The 12954-nt window shown below is 47.4% G+C and overlaps 1 long non-coding RNA gene across 1 annotated transcript; it reads right to left on the reverse strand.

The window, feature by feature from the left end:
* Positions 1-6011: 6011 nt before the first annotated feature.
* On the reverse strand, positions 6012-12335 carry LOC144039158 (uncharacterized). The gene is made up of 3 exons (XR_013289374.1): positions 10202-12335; positions 9757-9849; positions 6012-7108 (listed from the first exon to the last, which is right to left on the reverse strand). It is a non-coding gene; the product is annotated as an uncharacterized LOC144039158 (long non-coding RNA).
* Between the last annotated feature and the right edge of the window lie 619 nt (positions 12336-12954).

A 12954-nucleotide genomic window follows, 5' to 3' on the forward strand; every position in this document is an offset into this window, starting at 1 on the left:
GACTCCCCAACCCGACACACCCGCCCCCCTAAGTTGTGGGGTGCAATAAAATTGGAGGGGATTTGTAGGGCAAAGACGGTGTCTCCACCCCACCCCACCCCTCAAAGTTTGTGTTATTTGCCCTATGTGTCTATTAACAAAGTGTATTGTGCAAAACTAGTGCAGTGAGTTAAGAGGAGCAACCAGCGCAGCCTCTCCCAACACGGCGGGGGCAGGAGGCGCAACCCCCCCACCGCACCCCCAACCCCTCAACGGGACCCCGGGGGGCATATGGAGAAAGCACGGCGGAGTGATAGGGCTCGCCCCCCGGATACTGGGTCCCGCCCGATGTGCCAGGAGGCTCACTGGAGCGGGGCAGGTACAACACCAACACCCGCCCGCCCCTCCAGAGCCCCGCCCCGAGATGGAGCCGCCGGCCCAGGGGAGGGGGAGGAAGGCGGACATGGGGGGAGACGACAAAACAAAGCCCACTGAGCCTGTCGGGGATTCATTCGCTTAGCTGCCCGTAGATACTCCTAGTTCTTATGGTCCAGTGCTTTCATTCTTGTAGTGCCAAGACCGCTGCCAGCAGTTCTTGATTCTCCACATCATAATTGGCTTCCGCTGAGCTGGGGCGCCGGGAGAAAAAGGCACAAGGATGGATCTTGTGGTCAATTGGAGAGCATTGCGACAGCATCTGATGCATCCACCTCGATTAAAAAGGGGAAATCTCTTAATCACTTTAAATGCGGCATCGGCTTCCTTACTCCACTCAAAGAGTTTACATGACGTGATTCTAGTTAGTGGTCAAACTCTTTGTTTTTAATGAATCACCGGTAAAAGTTGGCAAAGCCCAGGAATCGTTGTAACTGTTTGCGTGTGGTGGGAACAGGCCAATCTATGACTGCTTGGATTTTGGCCATATCTGCCCAGACTTTCCCCTGTTCAAAACCTAAAAACTGGATCGATGTGGTAAGGAAATCAAATTTTTAGGCTTTCACCTAGAGACAGTTCTCAAGGAGACGCTGGAGTACCCGACGTGCATGACACTGGTGTCCTTGAAGGTTTCAGGAGAAAATCAGGATATTGTCGAGATATACAAAGCAGAAGACGTTTATCATGTCTCTCAGAACATCGTTAATCAGACATTGGAAGACGGCTGGGGCGTTAGTTAACCCGAACGGCATTACACGATATTCAAAGTGGCCAAGGGGAGTCTTAAAAGCAGTTTTCCACCTGTCACCTTCCCGGATTCGGACTAGATAGTAGGCAGAACGTAGATCTAGTTTAGTGAAGATGGCAGCCGATTGTAATGGGGCAAAGGCGGAATCTAACGGTAGTGCATATTTGTTTTTTATTGTAAATTCATTGAGACCACGGTAATCTATACATGGATGCAAGGACTTGTCCTTTTTGTCGGTAAAGAAGACGGGGGAAGTTGAGGGCCGGATCACACCCGCCGCCAGTGCGCCAGAAATATATTCCGGTAAGGCTTTCTGCTCTGGCTGAGATACAGATACAGAAGGGAAATAGAGAGGTGAGCATTGGGGATAAGATCGATAGCACAATCATAAGGGCGATGAGGAGGTAGGGACTGTGCACGATCTTTGCTAAATACTTTACGAAGGTCATGATATTCCATGGGTACGCCACTCAAGTTAATTGACTCATCCATTGTTCATCCAAAACACTTCACCAGAGAGTTCAAGTCATTTTACCCCCTCCTCGGCCGAAGGGGGCGACACAAAGATAGTTTCATGGCACTCATGTGAGTCATTCGGGTCTTGGGGCGCTGCTAGAGTAGCGTTCCTGCTGCCCGCGATGATCCAGCCGCCTGCAGTAGAAGCACACTCCAGGCTTGAGTCGCCGTCTCTCCTCCGCCCGGAGGCGACCGCTATCCAGCTGCATTGGCTCCACCCCCGGCATGACGTTGGTAACTCCTGCCGGCATCTCTGGCGCCAAGGGCTCAAGAGCCCTCCTCCGTTCGTACCCCGCTCTCTTCGGGGGTGACACATAACGCTCCAGACCTCGTTCCCGCTGTCTCTCCCCCAACCTATTGTCTAGCTGAATGGCCAAGGAGATGAGAGCCTTGAGGCTGTCAGAGTCATCACGCACGGCGAGCTCGTCCTTTACCATAAAGCTCAGTCCTCTGTGAAACAGGCAACACAATGAGGGCTCGTTGAACCCACTTCCAGCTCCAAGAGTGCGGAACTCGATTAAGTAGTCCGCGACGGAACATTTGCCATGCACTTAGTCTATCAGCTGCCCTCCAGCCTCCTTGCCTTTTCACCGGATTATCAAATGCCTTACGTAATACTTCCCCAAAGTGCTGGTAGGAGGCTGCGGTAGTGTGTTCGCTACTTGACCACACTGATTGGCTGTCAAATAGGTGCAGGCTGCATGTCTTTTTCATCAGTGGCAGAAAATGTAAGGAATCAGAATCCTGCCAATACTCAAAACCTCGTAATAAGGGTTTAAATCTCCGAAAGTTTTCAAAAAAGGCATTTTGGCATTGATCGCCCTGGGCATAGATTTGTTTCCCATCTTTGAAACCTGGGGGGAGTTCGAGAACGGAGCGGAAGGGAACTTCAGTCCAATAATCTTTTCTGTTTGCTGAGCTCTGTTTAATCATCATGGCTAACAATGAGGTGAGCATTTTTTTTTCATCTACTTTTTAAAAAAATGTTATGTTGTACATAGCGCTTTAAATGAAACCAAGTGGTACACCACGCCGTCAAAATAACACCGAAACGCTGGTGTGGACAACTAATTTGTTTTATTTTCACAACGCTATAAAGAAGAAGACGACTTTTGGACAACTGATTTTAAGCTAATTGGACGGCGCCGACAGGTAACAGGCGCAGTGATTTAACGCCCTGAAAGAAAGTAGTCCCGAGCGAACATTCCGCTTAAAAAAACAACAGTTTTATAATATTAACTAATCTTTTCTCAGTTTTCTCAATTTCATGACGTCTCACTTTCATCACTTAGCAGCTGTCCACGAGAGTGTTTTGGAGTCATTTGATTGCATTTTTGATTTGTTAATAGATCGCTGGAGGCTAGTGATGGGCAGATGAAGCTTTTTGAACACAGATGTGTGGATGGCCGTCACGTGGATCTTCTATGATGTGCTTCACACACTGGAGGAATATGGTGTCCCTGACATCTCAAACGCACTGCACCTTTTTTGTGTTTATTTTATTTTTCTTTTTTTTTTACTTCGCCTTAAAGCAGCACTAGCTGTCTTTACATCTGCCTGGAATAATCATCCAATCAGGTAATGTATAATTAAATTTTATTTCAATGGTTGTTGTGGCCGAGTGTTCCGGTTTTGTCACGATGGGGTGGAGGATCCAAATGCAGGGAGGCAGGAGAATCACGGCAGGGATGCATGTAATACTGAACACAATTTATTTAACAAAAACACTAACAGGGGAACTGGGTAAAACTCTAAATGAACAAAAACAATAAAGTTCCGAAAAGACCACAAATCTAAGTAACAACAAAACACATGAGTGGTGACAGCAACAATGATCCAACCCAGAATGAACAAAACCAGGAAACTAAATAAAAGCCAACTGACGAGACAACGAGAGACACCTGGACAAGACAGAAGTGGCTGGGGGAGATGATTGGATGACACAAGGGAACAGGATGACGAGTACAGGTGCAAACAAACCCTAACAAGCAGGACAGGACACAAAGCCAAGACAACAAACCCAAGCATGATATACACAAATCATAACAAAGTTGTGTGAGTCGGGCAAGGACTCCAGCTGCATTTACACGATGCATTGAATCATGTATCCTTTCCCATTTTACCCGGCTACCCATTGCCATTAGCTTTCCCCTGACTGCCCTGTATCCTGCATTAGGCATCTGAATTTTAATAGCTCTAACTAGATTGTCCAATTCGGAGTCAGTCATGGTGCTGTAATATCCATGCTGCTGTCAATGCCAAAATTTCTCTTTGTGCTGACTGAGAGCCTGAAATTCTTTCTGCTTGGACTTCTTCAAAACCTGTTTCTGTGGTTTGGGTTACTGAAAATACAGATTGTAGGCCATCATTGCCTTTGACGCTACATCCATCTGTGAAAAGGATCAAGTCCGGGTTGTCAATAGGTGTCTTCCGTAGTTCTTTGTATGCAACAATGCGGTTCTCCTTTGAGCAGACCTTCAGCCATTTTTACTCCTTCATGAATAAAGAGAATATGTGGTTGTGTTAAAATTGCTTAAATTTTTCTCTGTCTTCCTCCGGTCATGGTGAAAGCTTGACTTGTGACGTACTGGACTGTACTGTGTGATTTTCGCACAGTCAGCGGGTGATGGAGAACAATGTGAGATGTTTTCTGAATCACTCTGGTTAGAGCAGATGAGAAAGAAGCGCAAATTGGGTTTCTTTGCTTGTATTTTTCCTTTTTTTTTTTTTGGGGAGATCTCAGATCAGATCATTTGAAATGTCATCATCATTGTTCTCCTTTTTTTTTTTTTTTTTTTAATGTGTGTTTGTGCGTGCGTGTGTGTGTGCGTGTGTGTGTGCGTGCGTGCGTGCGTGCGTGAGAAAAAAATAAAATAAATAAATAAGAATTCCCATACCGTTCACCTAAACCTAAACCACTTCAAAATCGTCGTGGGGCCGCCAGGAGACCCGAAGGGGGACCAAAGAAAAGAAAGAAAAGCGAAGCCCAGCACCGACCAGACACCACCCACCGGGCCACTAACCTTCACCAACCCCAGAGACATCCAAACTCCAACAAATCAGGGAAACCTCAAGGGCCCAAAGGAGAAACTGAGGAAAGGTAGAAAGGACAGACGAAGCAGAGTGAGATCCACAGACACCAGCCTCCACCGAATCAATGACCTGAGGGAGAAACAAATTGTGTCTGAGTCTCGATAGATGCTGGTGTGGTGGATCTAGCATGCATGAAAATCTCCACCAAAGAGGGGAGCCGTCGACCCCCGCCAGGACAGAGCAAGCGCAACACCTGTGAAGTTGCTTAAAACAGTAGTCTTAACATTATGTGTATTTTAAAGAATATCCTGTATATATTTTTGTGTTTTTATATTATCAACTGTCGTTTAGAGGCGCCGCTCAACTTTCTCTAATGTTTTGTATTTTTCCATGACGTATGAAACGAAACTGAAACTTAACTGTAATAAAAGCGACGAGGTGGCCGGGGGAGGACAGAGAGAGTCGGAAGGAGCCGAGCGTGAGTTAAGGTCTCGCGTCTCCTCTCCTCTCCCAGCCGCGGTTGCAATAAAACAAAGCAACAGCTTCTGCCTCCTTTTTCCTTGGTGCACGGTCAGTAACTAAGGGGATCTGTAATATCAGACCCAACATTAAATTGGTGCCGAAACCTGGGACCTGCATCTGGACGGACGACTGCCGCCGAACCGAGGACACCGAGAATCTGTCGACAGCGTCTCCCCTTGCGTGACGGGTCTCGTCGCTCCGGCCTCGGCCGTTCGCCCGGACACCGGGTCCTGCGAACCAGACCGGCACCGAGGACTAACAGGTATTATGCTGTTTAATTATCACGATTTACACAGAAGTTTGAAAAAAGGAACACTAAATATACTGAAGAAGTAAGAGAAAAATAGAAAAGTGGGGAGTAAAAGAGAAGCGCTTGGGCGTTGGCCCGTGAAGAAGAGAAAAAAAACCCATGGTATACATGATCCGGGCATCAAAGGGATCACGGTTTTATTAGATGAGATCCAAAATACTTTTATTGACTAGTTTTTAACTTGTTAAAAAAAAGTGTCGTTTTCGGGTGCCCGGGTAGAGGAAATTAAACGTTGCCGTAAATACGTAATAATTTACACCTCCCCACTCATTGGTTACCAAAATATCTGTGTTCAATATAACTAAGATTTATTAGGTCAGAACAGAACTGACTGCGATTAAAAATAATCGCCTAAAACACAAATCATGGTTTTAAATTAGAAAGTGGTGCACCACAGAAAAGACTAAGTGTGTGTGTTTGTGTGTGAGTTTTTGTGTGTGTGTGCTTGTGTGTGTGTGTGTGTGTGTGTGTGTGGGTGTGTACTTTGTGCGAGTTTATGAGATAAGATTAAAAAGGGAAAGAATGTAGAAAAATTGGAAGCACAACTACGTGCTGTTGAAGTGTGGATAAAACAGTGTAAAATGAGGGCAGAAAGCATTTTGGAAAGTGAGAAAAGAAAAAAGGAAAAGACAGAAAGAAAAATGTATCAGATGAAGATAAGACCAACGGAAGAAACCGGCGCCAGACGAAGAGACAACGGAAATGCACCGGCTGAAGTGCGACAGCAAAATGATCCAGAAGAGGAAGTAAACGTCAACCAACAGCGGGAACCGCCTACCCCGTCTACCTCCTCCCCAAATTCCACCTCCACGAGTTTTGGGGACGGAGCCTCCCCTCCTATTGGAAGCCGTACAAGATCAAACAAACCAACAGCAGACGTCCTGGCTGCAACAACAAAATTATACCCAGACATTCAGCAGGTGGCAGCATATCCCATGGTAGCTGTAGCCAACCCAGCTTATGGAATGCCAAATCCTGGTCAACCTGCTCATCCACAGACCTTGCTGCTCTATCGCCCATGGACCGAAGAAGAAAAAGTAGCTGCATGCGCATCAGTTCCTCCCATTGAAGACAACGTTGAAAAATGGGCAGCTGCAATTAGAGAACTACATGGATCCTATCACCTCAATGGCAATGAATTACTAAGCGTCCTACGTCTGACCGCAGGACATCGAGTTGGAAGATTCCAAGGAGCCTTTGCTCCAGCCAACCAACGAGGCCAAGTCTACCAACCAGGCCAAGAACTAGACAACGCCCTAAATACTCTTTTAGAAAGAGCCATCGCAGTGTTCAAGAAACCACCTGATTTAACTAAAGTCCGCCAATGCCGCCAAGAACCTGAAGAAAGCGCACAAAAATATGTGGACCGCCTCCAAGACGTACTGAAACTACATGGTGGCATCGAAGAAAGCACTGAGGCACAAAGCACATACCAAACATTACTGCGGGCAACATTCCTGGATGGACTAGTGGACGGTACAGTCAATTTTATCAAGAAACATTACCACACCTGGAGAACTGCCCCGGTGAATGATCTCGTAGCTTGGGCCTCACACGCTGAAGACCTAAAAAGACAAAAAGCGCAATCATCAGTCTTCAATGCCATGCACACATTTTTTCAACATGCCTCTCCTCCACCTTCTGGACCAATTTACTACCAAAACCAACCCAATCGGGGTAGAGGACGTGGACGCGGAAGAGGAAGAGGCCGACCAGCCACCAGACAGGATGTGTGCTACAATTGTGGCAAGTACGGCCACTTCGCCCGAGATTGCCGCTCCAAACAAAAAATTGAGACCCCAAGATCTGACCACTGGGATCCAACCGAATGACGCGAGCAGGAAAGGTCAAGTGATGAAAACCCTGATGACACCAGAACGATCGTCGAGGTGCTTGACCTGACAGTCCTGTTTAGCCAGATGTCCTCTATTGACCCAGCAGTAAGAAAACTAGGCTTAGGGCCATTTACTACAACATTGAAATTCATTGTAGATTCAGGAGCACAATCCTCCGTGATCACTGATCTACCAACAGGTGTCAAATTGTCAAAAAGCACAATAATGGTCATAGGAGTGGGAGGTAGACCAGCCATCCATTACTTTACCGAACCACTGACCATTATTGATGAAGACGGAACAGAATACCCAGATCAAACTTTCGTTTACGTGCCTCGTTGTCCTGAAAATCTCATCGGACGAGATTTGATAAAAGCCATGAGCCTTGTATTAATGGTCGAAGGCTCCAGCATGGTCGTGACAAAAAGAGGACAAGAAACACCAATGCAGATGTTAGTACTAGAAGGAAAAGACAAACCACGCCCATTCTACAGTCTGGATCCGATCCAAAAAGGTCCAACATCAGTAACAAACAATCTGCAACAGATGCCAGAACAAATCCTACCAAATTCAAATTGGGTGCCCCAAACCACGTACCCACTTCACTCCACCATCCGCTTCGCCCCGAACAAAGAGGACAGAGACTTCTTTGATCAATGGTCCCGATTGACAACCATGCGGGCCCAAATAAAAGACCTAATTTGGGACGAACAGGCAGGATGGATGGCAGCCACAGTAATCTTTCCAGATTACATATATGCATTAACCACATATGAAGGCGTTGGCATTCCCTTCCACATTTCACTGGCAAAACCAACAGGCTGGAGATGGAAGGACATAGGATCAAAAATAAGAGATGTAACATGGTCCGAACAACGACTTCCGTGGACCCCATGTCAAGATGGAAGATTTAAACGCATCATGTCATCAGGAAACGTGGTCTGGAGGAAAAAACTAAACTGGGTGACAACATTTGTCCCCAGCACCCACCTAAGTACATGACATCCGGAGGAAACCACGATCCTGGCACTAAAAGACGCCATGGATCAAATACCACCTCAGCTGTGGTCAGCGTCAAAAACCGATGTGGGCCTAATGACCACAGCCACAGAAGTAACAATTGAACCAAGAACAAACTATCGCCCACGAATCAATCAATACCCACTCAAACCTGATGCCAAAGAAGGAATCACACCAGTAATCATGAACATGGTAAAAGCTGGAGTGCTCATAGAAGCCCCCAAGGTAACTTGCAACACTCCAATCTTTCCAGTAAAGAAAGCAGACACCACGACCTGGCGAATGGTCCACGACTTAAGAGCCGTAAATCAGGCAGTAAAACAGAGAGCCCCCTGCGTCCCCGACCCCCACACTCTACTCAATGCGCTGAAGCCAGAACAGAAATGGTTCACAGTAATTGATCTAAGCAACGCCTTCTTTTCCATCCCATTGCACGAGTCTGCCCGTCATTGGTTTGGTTTCACCTTTAATCAAAAGAAGTACACCTATACGAGACTACCCCAAGGCTATGCAGAGAGCCCCACCATTTTCTCTCAAGAAATCAACAACTGTCTGAGCCTCCATGAACACAGTGAAACCACTCAAATCTTGATTTACGTAGATGACATTCTCATCGCCAGTCCAACCAAAGAAGAAAATCAAGAAGAAGCAGTGAAACTGTGTCAACACCTGGCAAAGACAGGAAACAAAGCCTCACTGACCAAACTACAGTGGACTCAGACCGAAGTAGTTTTCTTAGGTCACATCATATCGGCAGAAGGAAGAAAACTAACCTCTGATCGGAAACAAGCTATCCTTGATGCCCCCAAACCAAAGACCAAAAGACAGATGATGGCCTTCCTAGGCCTAGTGAACTTTTGCCGTCTATGGGTTCTGGACTTCGCCGAAATAACGCAACCACTGGTGGATTTAATTTACCAAGAAGACATCGCCCTGGCCGATCCCATCACATGGACGAAAATAGCTAATGAAAAGTTCAATCAGATAAAACAGACCATCACAAGCACAGGCCCCTTGGGCCTACCCGACTACAAGAAACTGTTTACCCAAACAGTGGACTGCAAAGACGGATTCATGACATCCGTCCTACTCCAACAACATGGTACACAAATGCGACCAGTGGCCTACTACTCAAAGAAACTTGATGCTGTCGCCAGAGCCCTGCCCCAGTGTGTCCAAGCAGTGTGTGCCGCAGCAATGGCTGTCCAAGCATCCGCCGAATTGGTGTTGTTCCATCCCACCACTCTACTAGTAACACACTCAGTAGATGTTCTTTTGACTCAAACAAAGATGTCATTTCTCTCACCAGCAAGACATCTTGGCCTAACAGCTGTACTGTTGTCCCAACCCCATCTTACCATCAAGAGATGCAGCACTCTCAATCCTGCAAGTCTCCTCCCAGTGGAGACAGATGGGACACCACACAGTTGCACAGAAGCCACCGAGGAAATCTGCAAACCAAGAAGAGATTTGTTAGACACACCCTTACAAGAAGGAGAAGCAGTGTTTGTAGATGGTTCCTCAAGCAAAGATGAACTAGGCAACACCAACACAGGCTATGCAGTGGTCACACAACAAAAGACACTGAAGAGCGGACGATTAATAGGAAATCTGTCAGCACAAGCAGCAGAACTCATCGCGCTAACAGAAGCATGTAAATTATTCAAAGACAAAGCAGTAACAATTTGGACCGACAGCCAATATGCCCACTCGACATTGCACATCTTTGCCGCCATGTGGGCTCGACGAGGAATGAAAACATCAACAGGAAAACCTGTTCAACACGCCAAATTACTCACTGACCTTTTGGCCGCTGTACTGCTACCCTCCAAAATAGCGGTATGCAAATGCAAAGCTCACACCTCAGCAAAAGACGCAGTTTCTGTAGGAAATGCAAAAGCAGATTTGGCAGCCAAGCAAGCAGGCCAAGACAAAACAAAGATCGTCATGCTCGCCAACCACAAAGAAACACAACAACACAACAACATTCCAAAACAAGTACTAATTGACATGCAAAACAACGCTCCAGACAAAGAAAAAACACTATGGAAAATGATGAACATTGAACTCACCCCAGAAGGCCTCTACCACAAAGAAGACCGACCAGTCATCCCCCGCAGTCTGTTCCACGCAGTAGCCACATTGAGTCATGGCAAGTCCCATGTCTCAACAGGAGGGATGGTATCTATGGTAGAACAGACAATGACAATACCACAGGGCTTACAAACCTATTTTAAAACTTTTTGTAGGTCATGTATGGTGTGTTGTCGTCACAATGCTCAGGGAAACTTAAGACCACAGAGAGGGAAATGCCCAGTGGGCTCCTACCCATTTGAAGTTTTACACATGGACTTTATTGAACTACACAAAAGTGGTCAGCACAAGTACTGTTTAGTGTTAGTAGACTCACTAACTAAATGGGTTGAACTTGTTCCTTCAAAACATCCAAACGCCCTCACAGTAGCTAAAGCTATTTGTAAACACATAATACCAGAACATGGCATTCCACGAGTCTTGTGGAGTGATAACGGTAGCCATTTTGTAAATACCATCGTTGACAATATGGCCGTTCACTTAGGGATCACCCTAAAAAATCATTGTGCATATCACCCACAGAGCGCAGGCTTAGTTGAACGGACCAACGGTACTATTAAACTAAGACTCAAAAAGACCATGGAAGAAACCAAAAAACCATGGCCTGAGTGTTTATCTCTAGTAAAAACTTACATGAGAATAACGCCAAACCCACAAGGGATCACGCCCTTTGAGGCAGTAACAGGCAGACCCTTTGTGCTCCCCTTATGGGAAAATCAGCCATGGTCAGACAAAACAGGAGAGGCAGATCCACTGACTAAATGGTTATGTGACTTGTTTAAAGAACGGACTGTGTCAAGAGCAAATGATCTGCCCTCTACCTCTCTTCCTCCTGCACAGGAAACGGTGACCCCGGGTGACCTGGTGTTGGTGAAGGTGATAAAAAGGAAAACATGGTCGAGCCCATGCTGGGACGGCCCATTCGTTGTTCTCCTGACCACACCCACCGCTCTCAAAATCGCTGAGAGAGAGACGTGGATCCACCAGAGTCACTGCAAAAAGGTCACCGAACTCAGATAAGGGATTACCCCCTGATTCTTGTCAAAAAGAAGAAGAACAAAGGAGAAGATGACCCTTTTTCAGACATTGTTTGGACTTTGATCATTATAATGTTTATCTTATTATGTGTTATTTGTTCTTGCTGTATTGTCCCAATGTCTAAAAGATTAGTCGCCCGTATGTTCGTGGCCCAGATGTATCAATATAACTTACTACGCGTAGAGGATTATGTTGACACTGTGGAGACCGACACAAAAGTGTGACCCTCATCTTATTGTGTTTTCCTAACTTCAAATCCAGTTCCATTCTCAGACCAAGAGGTTCTCGTCACCGTGCGGTGGGGGAGTTATGGAATTTTTCCCTTTAAGTTAAGGGTTTTCGCCATTTCCTGAGAATGGTTCAAATGTTGTGAATCTATTAATGAAGTAATACTGAGAAAACTTAATTGTTTTAGTATTTACTGATATCCTTTTAAATCCACAACAGGAGGGAATGTGAAGTTGCTTAAAACAGTAGTCTTAACATTATGTGTATTTTAAAGAATATCCTGTATATATTTTTGTGTTTTTATATTATCAACTGTCGTTTAGAGGCGCCGCTCAACTTTCTCTAATGTTTTGTATTTTTCCATGACGTATGAAACGAAACTGAAACTTAACTGTAATAAAAGCGACGAGGTGGCCGGGGGAGGACAGAGAGAGTCGGAAGGAGCCGAGCGTGAGTTAAGGTCTCGCGTCTCCTCTCCTCTCCCAGCCGCGGTTGCAATAAAACAAAGCAACAGCTTCTGCCTCCTTTTTCCTTGGTGCACGGTCAGTAACTAAGGGGATCTGTAATATCAGACCCAACAACACCTCAGGGCCCCCCAGGCCGCGGCCGCGCCAAAGGACGACCCCCGGGCCCCGCAGGGGCCACCGGCCGGAGAGCAAACCCTGGAGCAGGAGCGCCCCCCACCCCAACGCGGCCCGCGCCCCCAACCCAACACAGCAGGACGGGGCACTGCAGGCCCACCAGGCACCCCACCGGCCCACAACCCCCGCTCCCCCCGCCCCCCCACCCCCGCCACCCACCCCAACCCAGCCCCAACCGCCCCCAGGTCCCCAAATCCCCAGACACCCTCCCCACCCCAGCACCCCCCACCCCGGCACCCCCCCACCACCCCCCCACCAACCAAGCCGCCCCCGCCCGCCACCCCCACCAACCGACAGCCCCCCAGCCCCCGACCCCAGACCCCGGGGACACACCGCACCCAGGCATCCGCGCCGAAGAGGGGGCCGGGCAGCGGAGCGGAGAGGGCACCCGCGCCCACCCCACCACGCGGAGGGACGGAACACCAGGGGCAGAAGGGGAGATGGGGGCACCGGAGGACGGGCGGCATCCCCGAACCCCAGGCCCAGCGGGGAGAGGCCCCGGTCGTCACCCCAACGATCTAAGTGAAAAACTAACCCTGTTACTAAGTTCGCCAG

The sequence above is a fragment of the Vanacampus margaritifer genome, chromosome 19, assembly GCF_051991255.1.
Source record: "Vanacampus margaritifer isolate UIUO_Vmar chromosome 19, RoL_Vmar_1.0, whole genome shotgun sequence".
Classification (NCBI taxonomy): domain Eukaryota; kingdom Metazoa; phylum Chordata; class Actinopteri; order Syngnathiformes; family Syngnathidae; genus Vanacampus; species Vanacampus margaritifer.